Source organism: Gallus gallus, chromosome 1 (genome assembly GCF_016699485.2).
Source record: "Gallus gallus isolate bGalGal1 chromosome 1, bGalGal1.mat.broiler.GRCg7b, whole genome shotgun sequence".
NCBI lineage: Eukaryota > Metazoa > Chordata > Aves > Galliformes > Phasianidae > Gallus > Gallus gallus.
In genome coordinates, this window is record NC_052532.1 from 162,702,082 (window position 1) to 162,722,567 (window position 20,486).

Here is a 20,486-nt window from a genome sequence, read left to right on the forward strand (position 1 = left end):
TATTAGTCACTGGAGAAGTTTTGTTCTGTAAAACAGATGTCCTATAGAGTTCATGCCATCCTTGATCTCAGTGCTCTCTATTGAAAAATACATAACAGTGTTTCGGATTAAACTGTTGTATCATGAGTTTTTACAGTGGCACAATACAGAGGTTGCCAGATCAGCTGTATGACTCCCTGCAGAAAAGATACCATTTTAAAGCAACATTTAATTGATGTGCAGCTGGCATGGAAGTGCAAAAAATGCATGTGGACAGAATTAAGCTTGGAGGGATTGTCCCTTGCTGCTCCCAACTTGCTCTTTCTATCAAAGAGCTACTGCAGGCACTGTCTGGATTTGAATCACTAAACTCCATTTGGATGCTTGTTCTTGCAATGCTAGAGCAGCGTCACTGTCAGGCACTGGAACAACATCACAAGAGTTACAGCAGCACAACAAGGATCAAGGGCTTTATAATAAAGAGATTTCATGCAACCGGAGTAGCACTCATGACACAGAAATACTGCTGTATAAAATGGACCAGACTTCACTGTCCTTTTGGCCAGAAGTATATACACATCAGTAGCGCTAGTTCACATTTAACACTGCTGTAAATGAGAATTTTCCAGTTATACTTAACAAATGAATGCATAGAATGGTAGAAGTCTTTTATTTTATTTTATTATTTTAGACTATATGCTCCTGGCATAACAGCAGAATGAAAAGCCTTAAGCATTCTGAAGACAAAATAAGAACAGAAAAAATACTGTCACGATCTTTTCCTCTGCAAAGCCACAAATGAGACATTTGGGAATGGAAAAACTGTTTTGAGGGAACATTAAATCGGCCAAGAACAAATTGCAACAGAAAATGACATCCTCTTCCGAACATCCATTAGTTTCTGATAATCAGGAATTCTCGGATGCTTGAACATTCCATTAGTATGAAGCAGCAAGTTAATTGTAATAATTACCAGCAGTTTTAATTGTTTTGTTATAATGTATTTTGCAGTTTGTTTGACAGTGTGAAATCAATGTGCACCTCTAGGAAAAATATCTGATATAATAAAATTAGACTCCATTACGCCTCCCAATCTTAGAATTAAACTTTGCACATAAATATGCATTTATGTTTGTGTACATAGAATAATTATACTGAATGAGTAGAGTTGCATAAATTTATTGGAATTCCTTGATAAAGGCAAATGTGAAATTTCTGAAGGATTGTTTTTGTCTTTCAAACCTTCAGTTGTCAGATATTAAATCCAAAAAAATGCTCTTATCTCTTCAATTTTATTGAATATTCTTTCAGATCACAAAGAAGTACTTTATAAAGATGTAACCATAATTTCTAGAATGCGTTTACTGATGTCACTTTGACAAAAGTGTGGTGAGGTACATGAATATTAATAGTAAGAATGATTTCAGATGGGGATCCCAAAGCACTTAGAGAGTGTAAAGAACAAAATGTTGCAACACCCTTGAGAAGATCCTACTTGCAGTTTAGTACATCAGGTGTAAAAAAATCAGAAAATTTTTAAAAATAATTACCTGAATTTACATAACAGTCTTCAATACAATGAGAACAAAGCCCCAGACATTTGAATTCCCATTTTGCACGTTGTCTGTAAAATCATCTTGCCCCTCTCACATATAGGGACTGTTACCTATACTTCTTCAATGTCTGTCTTTTTTTTTTTTTTTGTATTAACTTTATCCTGTTTCTAGACATTGTAGTGAGGAGTCTGATACTTCAGAGGGATACAGATTGAGCTTATGTATTTTGAAGATGTTAAAAAACTGTAGGTTGTACAGAAAAGATCCACAAGAATGATTTAAGCATTTTGGAGAGATGTCTTCCAGTGAGATATTCTGTTAGTTTAATCTGTCAAAAAGTAGGCTTACAGGCAGTTTGACTCCAGTTATTGAATATCTTTTCATGAGAACACCTCATATACGAAGGGGCTTTCTTATCCTGTGGAGGAAAAGAAAAGAAAAAAAGAACTGGTAACAGGAAGCCTTTGTAAGAGTAGAGTAAACTGGAAATAAATACTTGTCTTTAAGACTGATTTTCATGATTAGTTTACTAGTGGAACAAACTACTGAAGGAAGTGAGAAATTATACATCTCCTTGTTTCTTCCTGATAATTTGCTGGATCTGGTTTAATCAAATGCAATTCATTGACCTCTGTAAATGCATAAGTGAGTTGCAGTGTAATGTTCCAAGTTGTGATGGTTTCTGATATATGAGATGCCAGACAAAACAATCTAGTGATTCCTCCTGGTCTTATGCTGTGATATGATTAAAAGGGATTATTACCTACACAGCTTCTGTGCAGCCCCACACTCTGAAGCCTCTTGGCAAGAAACTTCAGTGTCTACTTCTGTCCCGAGAGTGTTGAAAACTTCATTATGGCCTATTTCTTTTGTTTGCATGTGAAAAAGACAGTTGACTCTGTGATTCCTGCAGAGACTGTAGAGGTCCAGAAGCTGGGCTGGATTCCAAAGGGAGACAGGAAGTCATCTTTCATCTATGCATGAAGACAGGAATCCAGGAAGGCGAGAAGTTGGTGAGAGGAAAAACAAGAGGTAGAATGGGATGTGGGGAGCCGCAAGACCCACCTAAAAAGGTTGTGACCACTACAGTTGGAAATATGATGAGAAATTTGAACTAATTTCCTACAGTCTAACTCACATGTGAAATCTGAGGCAAAGATTAGTGCACGCTGTAGGAAGGAGTGATATGTAAAGTTTTCAGCACACTTTTGCACAGTCACCACAGTGAATGAGTACTTACAACATCCTTGCCTGTGTCATAGTTCAGCTTTTAGGGACACAATTGTCAGAAAGGGACATGAATATTTGAGTACCATCTCTCACTGCTGCTCTGCTCTTGTGATCTATAAATAAGGAGAACTTTAACCTTTTGTAATCTCAATGATAAGCTGTTTGTTGGAGCAGCTATGTGTCAGGCCCTACCTGATTCAGAAATGACAACTAAGGAGCAAGCAGACTATACTTCATGTAAAATCCAATTGTAATGCCATCATTATAAGGGAGGCTTGAGAGCTCTGTTGTCTTTTCAGTAGCTGTCATTTCATCTGTCAAGGGCTTCATCTGTATTCAGAGCACATCCCTTTATTTCCTTATAATGACTAATGATGATTCACATTTTTCCTTTCCTCTCTCTTAGATTCTAACAATGCATGTTTTTGTACCTGCTGTCTTAAATTCTTTTTGTCACTGTTAAGGGAAAATGCTAAAGCAAGCAGACTTGAATCTTATATATATTCTTCACATTCCTGAGGGTCTTCAATAGCTCCTCAGGATTCTTCAGTTTTTTCATACTGGCCCTTACAATTTCAGTGATTCTAGTCTTTCAGATTATAATTGCTGTTTTCATTGCTGTAGTTAGACATCTACTTGGAAGCTGCTGGGGAAATGTGCCAGGGAAGAGTGAGCTGCACCTCTTCCCTTCCTTGAATCCAGATGAACAGATCCTTCTCAACACTTCTGGTCCTGAAGTGTTCCGGCTATTCTTTAACCCTGACCTCTTGCTTTGCAGTAGCTAGAGCTGAAGCGAAATCACTGAGGAGACAGTGTACATACGCCTTTTTTTTTTTTTTTAACAGCTACCAAATTTTTAAATCCTGAAGCAACTTTCTATTTCGTGCTTGTCAGCTTTACACGGAACTTGTGTTTCTGTGTTTTTATATTTCTACGGGGTGAGGTGGACTGCAGCTTCTGATGGTTATTACAAATGACTTAAAGCTTTTTTTTTTTTCTAGAAAGGCAACTGGTACTGTCTGCTTTCTCTGCCTTCGTTATAGAGACTGAATTTAGTGCTTATTTTTAACTTCATTGCCTTTTCTGAAACTATTTAAGACACTCCATTCTTTTTTTTTTTGCAATCTGCAGGGAGGAGGCATCTAGTATACTCTTTGTATATTTCCGAAGCTAATTTTCTTTATTCTGAGGCTGTGGCTTTGATTTTATTTCAGGGTGTAGCTGTTTTCCTCAGACAGGAAAAACTCACTTTAAGATGCTACACTGTTTGGAGAAAATACCAGAAATGCTTATGGAAGGCTGCTCTAAAAAAGAAAAGCTATGTAAGCATATCAGTGATTGTATTCAGAGCCTGGATAATTCTAATGTATACAGTAAGTAGATTAATGAGCATGAATAGAAAAGAGAGGGTATATAGATTGAGGGAAAAGCAGTGTTTTTAATGAATGATTTGTATTCAACTGATTTGTAGAAATGCATTGATTACATATTACTTCAGAATCTAGGTCTGTGAAAGAATAAAGCTTATGCTGCCGGCACCGTGTGATGTCAGCACTACTGCAGACTTGAAAGGATCTTCAGTGTGTTTTATTATATGCTCAACAAGAACAGACAGGATTCTCCCCATTCCCAAGAAAGAGGCTACTACTTCAAAACCTTTCTCTACAAATACATGAGAGCAGGGTGGAACTTCCCTTGGACTAGACCTGATGAACTAGTGTAACTCACTGAGGAGCAAGAATGAGCACCACAGGAGTATAACAGTCTCACCAGGCTGCAGTATTTCCATTTATTTTTAGATTTCTTTTGCACAGCTGGAGCTGACAACTCCAGGAACAGTATTTCTGTCCGTGAAAAGTAGAGAGAGTTGCACTCACAACCCACTGTCTGAAAGACATTAATTAAAAAAAAAAAAAAAGAGAAATAGAGAAATATATGAAAGATACTATTTAATAGGTGCATTCATGATGGCCTATATACAGGCAGACATGAGGTAGAGGAAAATCTCTGAAACAAACTTTATTAACAAGATATAAAGTATTCGGAATGTCACATGGGCAATTCAAGCCACCATTTCCAAGAATGCCTTAAGTGAGAGGCAAACAAAATGTAGATGTGCCTTTCCAGTGTCTTTGCTCTGTGTTAAATGTCCCCATGGTATTTTTAAGTGCATTTTCTGCATATTTTTACATTAAAAATATTAGGTTATCACTTCACTGTGTATGCTTGAAGATGAACAAATTAGGAACCTTCACAGGAGACTGAAATCTTTGTACAAACTCTTAATAATTCATCTGGGAGGAAAAAAAGAAATCTTTCTGTGTGAAAGAATAATTTCTTTAGATTCATAAAAGCAAGAGGCATTTCTAAATCTACGTACCTAGGAGATCTTAAACCAAACAAAGACAGTTGTATTTCAGAAAGATCTGAATTACTTCATCTTAAATGGGAAAGATGCAGTTTCTTTGCTATACCTCAACAAAGTAATCAAGTGAAATTTTCCTCATTATTACCTTTTATACATACACTTTTTTCAACTCTATTACTTACACCACTTTAATAAGCACACTACTTATAAATTACATAACAAAATCTGAAATCTACCACAATCACTCATAGTCACTCATGACCAAAGCAGTACCAAATATGTACTAGCTCAAAATACAAGCTAACTCTGCTTGGTATGATCCTGCTCTGGAAAATCTGCTTCAGTACACTGATATCAAAGAAAGCTTTCAAATGAATTTAATACTTTTTAAAAATATACTTTTCTAGATAGTTTTGACACAAATGCCTAAATTTTTCCTTTCATTCATAGAATCATAGAATAATAGAATCACCAAGGTTGGAAAAGACCCACAGGATCATCCAGTCCAACCATTCGCCCATCACCAATGGTTCTCGCTAAACCACGTCCCTCAACACAACATCCAAATTCCCTTTGAACACCACCAGGGTTGGTGACTCCACTACCTCTCTGGGCAGCCCATTCCAGTGCCTGACCACCCTTTCAGAGAAGTAGGATTTCCTAACATCCAGCCTGAACCTTCCCTGGCGCAACTTGAAGCCATTCCCTCTAGTCCTATCGCTAGTCACATGAGAGAAGAGGCTGACTGCCAGCTCACTACAACCTCCCTTCAGGTAGTTACAGAGAGCAATAAGGTCTCCCCTGAGCCTCCTCTTCTCTAGACTGAACAATCCCAGCTCCTTCAGCCGCTCCTCGTAAGGTCTGTGCTCCAGACCCCTCACCAGCTTGGTTGCCCTCCTCTGGACATGTTCCAGGGCCTCGATACCTTTCTTACAGCGAGGGGCCCAAAACTGGACACAGTACTCGAGGTGCAGCCTCACTAGTGCAGAGTACAGGGGGACAATTACTTCCCTGTTCCTGCTGGCCACACTATTTCTGATATAAGCCAGGATGCCATTGGCCTTCTTGGCCACCTGGGCACACTGCTGGCTCATGTTCAGTCTAGCATCAGTCAACCCCCAGGTCCATTTCCTCTACACAGTCTTCCAGCCACTCTGCCCCAAGCCTGTAGTGTTGCACGGGGTTATTGTGACCAAAGTGCAGGACCCAGCATTTGGTCTTATTGAATCCCATCCCATTGGCTTCAGCCCAGCTATCCAGCCTATCCAGATCCCTCTGTAGGGCCTTGCTACCCCCAGACAGATCGACACTTCCAGAGAGCTTGGTGTCATCTGCAAACTTACTGAGGGTGCACTCAGTGCCCTCATCCAGGTCATCAATAAAGATAATAAACAAGACAGGCCCCAGCACCGACCCCTGGGGAACACCACTCGTGACCGGTCGCCAGCTGGATTTAACTCCATTCACCCCCACTCGCTGGGCCCGGCCCTCCAGCCAGTTCCTTACCCAGCCAAGAGTGTATCTGTCTAAGCCACGGGCTGCCAGCTTCTGCAGGAGAATACTGTGGGAGACAGTGTCAAAGGCTTTGCTGAAGTCTAGGTAGACTACATCAACAGCCTTTCCCTCGTCCACCAGACGGGTCACTGGATCATAGAAGGAGATCAGGTTGGTCAAGCATGACCTGCCCTTCGTGAACCCATGCTGGCTAGGCCTGATCCCCTGGTTGTGCCGCGTGATCTCCCTCAAGACAATCTGCTCCATAATCTTCTCTGGCACCAAGGTTAGGCTAACAGACCTATAGTTCCCTGGATCCTCCCTGCAGCCCTTCTTGTAGATGGGAGTCACATTGGCAAGCCTTCTGGGACCTCACCCGTCAACAAGGAGCGCTGATAGATGATGGAAAGCGGCTTGGTTATCACCTCCGCCAGTTCCCTCAGCACTCTCAGGTGAATCTCATCCAGTCCCATGGACTTGTGACAGTCCAGTTGGAGTAGCAGGTCTATTCAATCAATTCATACAACTTTCAGTACTTCAAAACTTACAATTTGCTAGGAATTATTATACAATAATTATGGTCTAAAAGCAGTATATATTTAAATGATTGTAAAGATCTGAAAATCCCTCTCTTGTGTTTTGAATCTTTTCTTATCTCTTGGACATCTAGAAAGGAGGATTATGACTTGAAAGAGGAAAAGTGGAATTCCATCAAAGAAGAAAAATTGCATTATGGTGAACTAATCTCAGTAATTATATTTTTGATATTTATTTATATATATCAATATAAGCAATATGTAAATTGCTTACTAAAATATTATCAATTGGCTATTATTCCTAGCATTTTGTATTTGCAGTGAACTACACTTCTTTACATACTGCACCCTATTTTGTACTCATGCAAAATGATAATAACTGTAACATGATGTAGTTTTATTTAAAAATACGATGCACATTACTGTTTTTTTTTCCCCTAATCAATCAAAGGATGTTTTGTCATTGTCATGTCTGTGATTTTGATCACCTTTCAGTATTAAAAAATAGGGAATATTTTCTACTACTGTAAGTTCTCATCCCAGATTTCTAGGACTGAATATGCTAAGTAATACTCATAAGAAATCTATTTTCCAGACTAACCCATTTCAAAAAATGGGATTTGCATCCAAACGGAACATTTTTAGTATCTCTGATTACTCGTGTCTCTTCTATAAATTAATTCCAATGACAATATTCTCTTGTTGAGTAAGCACAGCAGTCATCCTTGATAAGTCACCCTTGATCATCACAGGAAGCAAGCAAGAAAAATTAAGATTATCCAGAAAACCAGTCAGACAGTCAACAACAAACTACTTACATAGTGATTTTAAACAATGCTTAGCAATTACAGTTTCAGCATCTGTATAACACATATAGCACAATAACATTTTATCCAAGGTATGCGCAGTCACAAGAGGTACCTATACTACCAGCTACTTACTCCTACTTCCAAAATACCTGTGTATTAGAACTACATTCTAATTATACAAACTTCTATCTCAGTCCTCCTGACTTAGAGAGCAGGGGCTTTTGAAGTCAATTTCGAAGATAAGTGTGACATCTGACACTTGCTAATATCTGTTTATAGATGTAAATAGTATTAGCATTGTAAAATGAGAATTTTATGAACTGAATTTTCCTGTAGTTAGTGTAATGTTGGTGGAACTGCAGCTACCTTGGACAAACCCTGGTGTGTGTAAACAGTTTGAGATCAATAGAGAATATTACTACCCTGAATTTATCTCAGCAGAGGTAAATTGGAGGACTTTGTGCAACAGAACTATCAAAGGACCAAGAACAATAAAGAAATAGTCAGGGAATGCACTTTAAAATTTTGTTTAGACTTGTGTCTTTGAAATAGTTAAAGTACAGACTGAAAAATGAGTTTTTCTGACACATGTGATGATCTCTGAGAAAATGCATACTTAACCTATATGAGCATCCACAGAAACTCAACACTGGCCAATGTGGAGAGAGATGGGACAAAGGGAGTAGTAGGGTAGCAGGTCCATTACGCCTAATTTCCATGAAGAAGAATGGACAGAGGGCTGTGTTTAGGAAGTGTGAAATTAGGAAAAAAAAAAAAAAAAAAAAAAAGACAAAGAAAGCATAATAGAACGGGAATTCTACGCAATAGAAACCAAAGGCAGCAGTTTGGTGAGAATCTAGCTTGGAATATATTATCCGGGCTGTATAACAGAAGCCATGCATTAATAAACAATGGTGAGAGATTCAAATGAAATGATCTCATAAGATATTAGTGATATGAAATATTCTTATAAAATGAAAGAAAGATTTTAGCTAAAATGAACATAAGGAACAATTCATCCCCACAAGCTTCAAAAATTATATTTTATCCAACTTCGAACATTAAAATTTAAAGAGTGGTTGGATAGAAAACTGTTTCTATCTTTCACAGAAAGAGCTAAATCTGAAGTAACTTACTGAAGTAAGAAAGCTAAGTCTGTGAACAGGTTTTTCTGTTGCCGTCTATGGTCTCTTCAGCTTTACTTAAGTTAGTAGTAAAGTCTACTAGGGTGGTGCTACTAATTGGAGAAGATAAAGAAAAAAAATGCACCTCTTTCCAATAGTTTAATTAACATTTAAAAACTGTTCGTTTGGATATGCTTGAACTTTCAGAACAGGCATCAGTATGGGTTTGAAATCAGTAAAGACTATTTTTTCTTCAGGATAGGACACTCAACTGGAAAACACATCTATAAGAAAAGATGACACCATGTTCTCCCCACTAACACACCAGTCATATAAATTCCTCCTGGTTTTCATTGGATAGACAAGGTAGATGTTGGCCAAAATTGACTCAAATGAATAATTTCAGAGTTTAACTCTCGTAATGCACATATAAGTAAAGTACCCAGAGATTATTTGGAGCTGAGCAATGCTTACAGAAACTCTTCAGAAATCTCTTCAGCCTGTGAATTTATAGCAACATTACACATATTTAGGCAGTAAATATGTTTCAGAGGTTTCTTTTCTTTTGTTCTTCGGAGGTCAGCATAGTTGAAGCCAGAGCTTACGTGCCAGTCACCTTGGAAGCAGTAGGAGCTGTTCACTAAAAAGTCAGTTCTACAAGTATTCCCACTCTTAAATGTATTTTCTTTCTGACCCTGAAGCTAGAGAGAATTCTTCATAATGACAGGAGTGGCTACTGAATAAAATTAGCAACTGGTCTCTTTAAAGACAGCAAAGTTGTAATTAAAAAAAAAATAGTATCCAGTTATGATTCTGATGACTCTTCAGAACACAAAACCGGTAATGGTCAAATAAATAAATAAATAGATGTAATGAAACATACTCAAAGAGAGATATGATCAGAATGTTAAAATTTTTCTTAGGAAAGAAAAGCAGGCATAGATGGATCATTTTGTCATCCAGTATAATACTTACTCTGTTCCCTGATGTTAAATTAGCATTCTGTTTTTAAAACTAAGGTAAACTGTATTTAAATATAGGAAGTAGACTGTAGATAAACAGTTTATTCGAAAAGACAAACAAATTTCTTCAAGTTTTTTATTAATATACATTTACTGAGAAAGGACAGTTCTTTTTGGCAATTAGAATGTGTTTAACCCCTTACCGCTTGAAGGCAGTAAATATGGCCTCTAATAAGCTTGGAAATCTATAATTTATCATCATCTTGCAGTGCAATCAGATCATCTTGCATAGAGGAACAATAGTTTTATCAAGTACATTAAATGTGCAGTGTGGTGAGACCATGTATGGAGTATTGTGTCCAGTTCTGGGCTCTTCAGTTCAAGGGAGACAGGGGACCCAGGGATGTGGTGGAGTCACCGACCCTGGAGGTGTTCAAAGAACGTTTGGATATTGTATTGAGGGACATGGTTTAATGAGAACTATTGGTGATGGGTGGATGGTTGGACTGGGTGATCCTGTGAGCATTTTTCAACCCTGGTGATTCTATGGTTCTATGGCTTCTAGAAAGAGCCCAATGGAGGGCCACAAAGATGATTAGAGGCCTGAAGCACCTCCCTTACGAGGAAAGGCTGAGAGACCTGGGACTGTTCAGCCTAGGGAAGAGATGGCTGAGAGGGATTCTTATCAGTGCTTATAAATATTTAATGGCAGAAAGTCAAGTGGACGGGGCCACGCAGTTTTCAGTGGTGCCCACGACAAGACAAAGGGCAATGGACATAAACTGGAACAGAATAAATTCCATGTGAACATGAAGAAAAGATTCTTTACTGTGAGAGTGACAGAGCACTGGAGCAAGTTGCCCAGGGAGGTTGTGGAGTTCCCTTCTCTGGAGATATTCAAAACCTACCAGGGCCCTTTCCTTTGCAATCTACTCTATGGAACATGCTTTTCCATAGAGAAAGATTTTACATGTTCATATGCTTACTTCAGATAGAAACAGTCCAAAATTTGTGTCCCTCATTTCAATCTAAAGGACCTTTCAAAACCAAGTTTGTGAATAGGTCTAGCAATCCAGATCCCTTTAACTCCTCTGTTGGTAACATCAAAGGGAAAATATCTGGTCACGGAGAATCCTAGTTTGCCTGCATTTTTACTATGTCGAGACACTGATAACTGAAGTATGGGCCATGAAACTGACTATTATGTCTTACAATTTAGGATTTTGGATATTGCTGAAATCACAACATTTAGAAAGGGAGATTTTTGAATGAAGCTGCAACTAAAAATCTGACTTCTTTTGAAAGTCAGTAGAAATAAGGTAACCAAATGTCTTCTGTGCCTTTGAAAATCTCTGCATAAGTTTATGAATTTGATCACAACAGTGTCTTTTGGCCCTCTAATCTATGAATCTCTTAACCTTCCTATCATGGGATTTAAACTAATTTTCAGCTCATAGCTTGGTTATGGTGAGATCCACTTCATTTGCTTACTGATGGGATTTATTTTTCCATCTTTTACGCTGAAGAAATGTAAAACACTCTACTAATTCAGGGCAGCTATTGTTGATTTTGTTTGTTTTCTGTAAGTTTGTTTGACAGATGACCATCTCTGTATGAGTTATTTAAGACAAACAACATGGTTTAAATCAAACAGTTTAAGTTTTTATTATGTGCTTTAATATGATTTCAAAGGTAAAGAGAGCGTGTAATCAGCAAAAAGAGAAAGCAAGCACTCTGCAGGACTGGAAGAGAAAGTGTACTTTGATTTTTCCCTCCCCAGTGATGCATGGATGAGAGGACATTATGGATTCATACACGATTGCTGTATTCCAGGAGGACCGCAAAGTGACTTTCTTTTTTCTCTGTAAGACTTACTCATGAAACAACACTGTGAGACAAAGAGTGGATAATTTTATTTTATTTTATTTTATTTTATTTTATTTTATTTTATTTTATTTATTTTCTCTGTACATATCTTTTCTTGTCCTTCAAAATTATCATGAAAAAATCTTAGGATTTTTCCGAGGAACTTAAGAGTCCAATGCAATAAATATTAGTTTTTTTTGTGCTACATAAAAAACTGTTTCCAGCATTGTAATTTGGATTAAGAAGACTAATTCTACAAAATCTTGCATTGCATATACCTTCATCTCACCACCATTCTTGCATTATGACAAGACACCACAATGAAAAAAGTTGGATTCATCTGAAATATAAGCAATTACTTATTTAGTTTTAATTCCTCAATTTTCCTTGTTTTAACCCCCTTTAGTTTGCAAATTTGTGAATCAGGAACAGTACTTGCACATTCTGAGATGTTTCTAAGTTCATTCATTTAGATTACTCACCTCTCATTCATAGCCTCCATATGCTTGGAGTGAATCTTTACAAGTGCAAGAATCTATTAAATGTACAAGAACATATAGTTATGGAGAAAGAAAAAAGAATTTCTTGCATTTGGGATATCTGCTTCCTAGTAAAGAAAATCCTCATTAAATCCACTAGCAGCCATTTCCCTGATTTTAGAATTTCATTGTAATGTGTGAGTATTCTTTGCTAACTGTATGGTTTTACAATATATTGGGGGGCAGTCAGGATGAGGTATCAAGGGTAGTTGTTTTTCTCATCAACAGTAACCATAGTGGAATAATTCTAGACTAGATTACATTTTGCTCCAACTATAAAAGTCTAGAAAAGTCTTTAGCCAAAGTTTTTCAGCAGGACACTATAGATTTGACTCAGTTGCCTAAACTCAGCTATCTAGTGCTGTCTGAAATACTTCATAGCACATAGGTATGCACCTTCAGCACGAGCAGGTTATTGAGTGTCTTATGTTTACTGTCTTTGAATGAATGACACAAATACTCTAGCTGTCTCCGTGGTACTAAATACATATGTATAGGCAGATGAATCAGGGTCTTGATTCTGGACTGTTATTAAGAATGCTCTGCCTTCATCATGTTATCTGGATGTTGATCTCACTGCAGAAATCTGATCACCATGGCAGTGGAGTGCAAATCTTTACCCAGTAAGTTAATTACATTTGTTCAGCCACACTGGGGACAATACTGTCTGTGTTGACATCCTCTCCACAAACAACATTTGAAATACTTAGTGCACATGTAAACATCTTTATGTACTTCAATTCTATATTCTAGAATATTGAGTTGATATATATCTTATTTCATTTGAAGAAAACTTGTTATTTGTGGGGCTCAATATCTTCTATCTCTATTGATATTCAAGTGAATTGTTAGTGTTCTCTTTTTTCACTCAACACAGAAGACCAGAGAAGTGTTAGAATTGGTTTCTGATATATATATATATAGTATATAGTCAACATATGGTTTATATATATATTGTCTTGCTCCAATTTATAGGAGGGAGAGGAGGTTCTTTGATGTATGTATATCTGGTGTGAGATTAAGAAACAACAGTTCAAATGTTGGTCCAACCAGTATTATTGCAAATGTTAATAAGAGAGATGAAGAAAGGGGAGGATGGACACTATTATGGATTTGGGTGATGGGGAAGGGAGGGCGGGCGATAGAAAAGATAGAAAGAAGCAAGAATTGTGTAAAGCAGGGATAGTCACCACCAAGATCCAGCAGCGGTCTGCTGCACGCCGTTCCGATGGTCCAAGGCCGAAGGGCAGGAGCAGCGAGGGTGCAGGTACTGGGTGGGTCCAGGAAAAAGCCGCAGAGTAAGCCCAGGAGGAAGCAGCAGGTCTCAGGTAGCAGACCCAGGCAAGTCTGTCAGCATGCAGTCCATAATGAGGGATCTGATGGCAGACACCTTGAGTCTGTCAGCATGCAGGCCTTTCATAGCGAGGGATCTGATGACAGACACCTCTTTTATCCTCCTTTTTTTCCTGCCTATGTGACATTCCTGGGTGCTTTAGCAAGAGTCATGTGCATACCTCCTGAGATGGCCATCTTCCTCGAGATAAGTCCACACAAAAGACCATTTCCCAGCCATTATCAGCAGCTTATCCCTCTCTCGTGGTCCCTGGCCTTGTCCATCTGTGCTCCTTAAAGGATTTCACAACCCTTAGCCAGGACCTGTCCATCAGAGTCCTCCAGATAGAAGATTTCTCTACCTTTGCCCACGACTTGCCTGGACTTGTTCCTCAGCAAACTCTGAGTCAATGATATAAAAGAATAATCTCTTACATACATGTACACATAGTATTATTTTGCAATCCCTTTAGCCCTTTAGAGGGAGTCACTTGATGTGAAAAGTCTATTATCACCGAAAGAACGTATCTGTATAAGTGAAGTTGTTTGAAAGAGTTCAAAATTCCACAGAAAACCTAAAATTTTTATAACAATTGGAAAAATTATGTAACAATAGTAGAACGAGGGATACCAGCAATATGGTACAGTGCCTGTATGATTTCTAGGACATACGCTGTCTTGTCTGCATTATACTATGTTATTCCTCCTATATACCATCAACTGTTCTGGAGCTTGTATGAGTAGAGATACTCAACTGTGTATCGGGGAAGAATAAAACTGGTTCTGTCTGAAGGAAAATTTTGTAATGGCTGGTTTTGTGTCTATACCCAATGGCACTTTTACATGTGCTTGAAATTGCTGAAATTGAAATTAACTCTGAAAAGATCTTGGATGAACAGAAGACTAAATTTTGGGGCAGTTTCTTATAATGAGAAAACAGAGGACATGAAGTTTAAGAGAAGTTAAGAAAAGAGATTAAGGTGATTTAGAGGTAAATAAATACAAAGTAAACTATTTTATTGGATAATCAAAGTGAGGAAAAAGAGTATGCATTAATTCCCAAGGAAAACAAAATACAATTTAGACCCATCAGGATTTCCTTCACATCTTCCTCTACCCTCATCCCCTGCCCCCTCCCCCAGAATTCTAAGACATAGATATTTAAAGAAATGCTTGACTAAATGACAGGTTCATGATTAAGTTATATTAAAAGTTTAAAAGTTTAACTATGAATATAAAACTTGAATTGCTTCTCCTTTTCCCCACCACTTGTATATAGGTCGTTCTGGAAGTAATGTCTCCTATTTATTTCCACAAAAACTAAAACAGATACAAAGAACACAGCAACACTATATCATAGATCAAATTCTCAGCTACAAAACACTAGTTTTCAACATAGTCTCCACCATTAGCTGTGCATTTTCACCAGTGATGAACAAGAGCCTACATTTTGCTCATAAATTTCTGTAGCAGTGGAGGTTGACCCACTGTTGCTGTCACCATTGCTGAATTTTCCACCCACAACCTCACTGTGCTTACATTAATTTTTTGGTCTCCATAAATTTTAGGAGACCAAATAAATTAGGGAAGCACTGATAAATGTCAATGGGTGCAATTTTTTCTGTATGCAGAAATTCAATAACATATCTTCATATACACTTCCATAGAAGATGCCATTTTGTTAGACTGCCCCTCTGCTGCCATCGGTTGTGTGTCAACAATATCTAATAAAATACTGGTGGGAAGGTTCAACCTCTATTGCAGTACCAACCAACATCCTCCTCTCACATCGTGGGCCAACATAACAAAATAGGAGGCATTACTTTTGGAACAGACCTCAAATATCTGAGTTAATGCTTGAGATACAGTGACTAGAGCAACTGAGTTTACTTATAGAAAAAAATAATGATCAGTTTGCATGTGTCTGAGTTTGTCTAGATATCTGAGGAAGAATTTCATTTCTTTTTTTTTGTGGTAGTAAAACTGTTGCTTTTTTTCTAAGTAAAATCACATCACAGTTTAAGCACAAGTATCTTTTCTTTGATCATTTAAATACTAATTAAAGTGACTACTTGAATTATTCTGATATATATATTAAGAAGAGATACACTTAAGAATGACTGCCTATGATAATAATTGTTTTTGTGCATCTGTAGATTTGTAGCCCACCAGCTTGACGAAAGGAAATCATACAATCATGTCACAAAAAAAAAAAAAATGTTTTAATATAGCGAAAATTAGGCGATGATCTTCACTGATACAAAGTGGTACTAGTTAATTCCATCACAACACAATCTGGTAGCAACCTTGTAAAAAGTTACTAATATAACATAATTTTTAGGGATTCCTAGCTGCAGTAAAGTATTTTGATGTACCAGAACTTAATCTGAAGAACAAGATAGGAAATGCAGCACAATGTCAATGATCCTGAAGAAGATTATTTGCTTTCTTCAGAAGTAAACGCAGAGGAATGGCATATTAGGTTACCAACCAACTAAGGATTTCTATTAAGATGTACTGCGCAAAAACAATGACTAACATTTCTGAGAATTAATTTCAATGCAGACATCAGAATGTTATCAGAACTTTCTAATGTTCCTTAGGAAACACTGGAAAACATGAGAGAAATACCAAAGAAGAACACTGCAGTAGTTAGGATGATGTCAAATAAAAAAGAAGGGTGAAAAGAGAAAGCATGAACTTTCAGCTCTGAATTTTGATTCTGAGAACAAAATTAATCAAGACACCAAAGGACAAAGAGAGCAGAATTTCTTTGATCTTTAATTGCTTATACACCGATATCAGAATAGGTAATAAACAAGCAGAATTAGAACTACTTATTTATGAGCATAAACATAAGCAGGTTGATATAACAGAAACCTGAGAGGACAATTCACAGGATTAGAATGTTAAAATCAACATTTATGTTTCTTTTAGGAAGGATCATTTAGGCAAAAGAATAAAGTGTTGTACATTGCGTTAAAAAAGAGTGATTCTTTTTTTTTTTTTTTTTTTTTTTTTGTTAGGGATAAATTTGGAAACATACTTTGGATGATAATCATTTATATGATTAATTTGGCAGCTACAAATACAGCACAAATACAGCTCAGCAGACATACAGATAGAGCAAATTTACAAATTTGCAAATATCAGATCACCAAATCATGCTGTCCACTTGAAGATTTACTCTTTATGTACCTGAAAAACTCAGGAACAACTTAAAAAGCTGAAACAGCCTTCAGGTGGGGGGCTTCATTCTTCATGGCATAAAATAGAAGCCTTAGGCTACTATTGTTAAAATATCACTAGAATTTCTTGTAATTATGTAGGAAAATTCTCTGATGTCCCCTCAAATATGCCATGACAATAAACTGGAGGATGTCTGGAAAAGTACCACAGGATCAACTAAACAGATTAGGAGACCACTGCACAGTGGGAGACTCCTTATATTACTTATCACACCAAAAGGAAGATTGTCTGTACTTTGAGCTACAACAAAATATGCTTAAAGAATATTGTCTCACCTTATAAGCAGAGTTTATATTCTGGTGTTCCACGTTTTCACTGGGTGTGTAGACCATACATTAGTTGTAATGCGTGTAAGCAGTTTCTGGATGACCACAGCACAGATTCCTCTGCTTTCAGCTATGAACTGTGAATGCAGATGTTGGAAATGAAAGACTATGATCCCAGAAATGGAGAAACTTTGAAACTACTGGACTAAATTTGCAGGCAGTTTTGGGTTACGTTATCATAACAACAAGACAAAATCAGTCATTACTCTTTTTGGCTTGTACATTTTGTCCAAAGTATGTAGGTCACACAAAATGCTGCTGAGTACTGATTGTATAACGAATATCACCTTTGGATAATTAGAAGTATGGTACAAAGACAATGGGCATATTGTAGCTTGATAAGACTATATATTTTCTGTAGGTAAAGTCCACTGTTTTAATTATGCAAACAGTGAAATACAGAAGTCCTTATCTGACTGCTTGACTGTTAGTTTATTGCAGCACATCTTCTGAATGGGTTTATATGTTAACATTAACATACTTACTGATTGCCTGCTTCTGGTATACTAGGCAACTTCTGCAACTTCTGTAAGTTTCATAGTGATGGAAGGGTAATGAGACAAAATGCCAAGCTATATGAAAATCAAAATAGTGTACCTTGTGTAAACCTTGTTCCTTGTAAACTATTTCTGCTCAAAGGTATTTATAAACTTAAATTGTGTCCCTAAACTGTAGAATTTAAATGCCAGAGGCTCTCTTCAGGGTGAGTAAGCATGTCTGGGATGTACTTACATTAACACAAAAAAGATCTTTTAACTTATAGTAAACTTGTGACAAATGTTTCTGCAATCCTTTATTTAAAATGACAACAGGCAAGGTATTTCTCATGATTTTTTAAATATTCTTTCTTCTGCAGTTATAAAAGCACATGGGCTATGTGAAATGGTAACGATAGAGTAATAGAAGTGATTATAAAAGCTGAAAACGGCTCTTATATATGAGGGCTGCTCCGAAAGTAATGCATCCTATTTTATTATGTTGGCCCATAATATCAGGGGAGGATGTTGGAGATATGTCAATAGAAACTGAATCTTCCTGCCAGTAGTCCATTATATTTTGTTGCTGTGTGACAGGCGGCAGCAGAGTGGCAGTATGACAAAATGGCATCTGACTTGGAAGTATATATGAAGATGTGTCATTGAATTCCTCCATGTAGAAAAAATTGCACCCATTGATGCTTATCAGTGTTAACTGAACATTTATGGAGATCAAACAGTGGATGTGAAAACAGTGAGGTGGTGGATGGGGTGTTTCAGCCATGGAGACAGCAATGTAAAATACAAGATATATTCTGGACAGCTGTGCAGAATTTTTATGAGCAAGGCATGCAGGCTCACTGGTGAAAATGCATAGCTAGCAGTGTTGACTATGTTGAAAACTAGTGTTTTTCAGCTGAGAATTTGATCTGTCAAATAGTGTTATTGTGTTCTTTGTGTCTGATGTGGTTTTCATGGAAATAAATAGGAGACATTACTTTCAGAAGTACCTATGTATTACAAAGAATTTGAACTGCAATAAGGAATGATTAGCAGATAGATATTGAGTTTCTTTCTAGATGATCTAATGACTTCATTATAGGCAAAAGGAAATGACAGTTAGTATCTGAATGCATGAGAGATGTAGGTAACTTCTAAAATTTGTAAGCTGAACTATACAGTTATACCAAACTTGATGTATTTCATAAACATGGAAAATCTTGACAATATAACATTTTTTTGATTAGTAAAACTTATTTTCGGGACTCAGAGCTACTTTTCTGAGTCTTTTTTTTTTTTTTTTTTTTTTAAGTAGGATTATCCATGTTCTGATTTTTTATCTCAGAATTTTTAGCAGCCATAAAAGAACCCTCTGGTGTAAGATATTCACTTGCCACAAAGCTTTTGCGCTTCTATATTCTTAAGCATCAGAAATAATGTTGAATTTGATCACTATAAAATTCTTCTGTTTACTAAAATTTGTTGTACTTAACTGACTTTCTTTCCTAGGTGAGTACAAGAGAGCTGATGCATATGATAATGAGTATTTCAGTCTGGATTTCAAGGGATCTATGTTGTATAGACACTAGACAAGTTATCTATTTTATGTGAAGATTGTTCCCATTACCCTTGATATTTGGGACATTCAGTGCATTACAAAAAACAAACGAAAAATAATCAACAGCAACAAAAAAAACCCACCACTAAAAACCATCAACAATACACATTTAGTTATTAAAAAATGAACTGTATGTTGTCTTTAACTCACATCTTTGTTTTATTTTTAAAATATTTTTAAAATCAACCATTTTCCTGATTTTTTACATGTAAAACACTGATAGACATAGAATGACGCCTACAAGAACTTTATCGCTGCTCCCAGAACAGATATGATCATTACGCAGTATTTGTCATATAAAATGAATGTAAGGTTTGTAATTTCAGCCATATATCAAAAGGACCAAAAATATGGTGACTTGTTCTCCTTGGAATAGTGTCTCTAAGTAGTTGTTGTGTGCTCTACATCTGTTACATGACAGGTTGTTAATGATGTGTGTGTTCATTAAAGGTAAAGTGCCTCCTGTGTGTTGTAGCCCTTAAATCTGTCTCTGAAATCCCTACTTGTGTACCCATGGTACATTTTCCTAGATTTAGCCCTCTGAGAGTTCCAAAGAATGACTAGTAGCTGCTCTTCTCAATCAGTTTTTCTGTCAGTGGTCACCATTTCTCATTTCTTTCAAGTCACATAAGAACCTTCACTGCAGAGTTATTTGAACAAAATAGAATAGAACCACAAGTCCTGATATATGTTATTAAATATTATTAAATACAACTTCAAGGATTTCTGTCAACTGGCTTGCTTTAGCAGTTCCTTAGGCATATTCGTAATGTAAAAATGTATTCTTTCTTTTATTTTATAGGATACTATTTTATCTGCCTACAGATGGCATTGCATTATCATGGGAAATTAGCTGTGTGCAAAACATGAATAATCTATCCTTCTACTTCAACTTTTCTATTCATCTTTTCCAAATGAATTTAATTCTCATCCATTCCATTGACGAAAGTAACTGATGTCCTATTCTTTAGCTTAATCAAGGAAGTGTTCAGTAATTGTAGTCTTGTGTCTTTCAGCTTGAT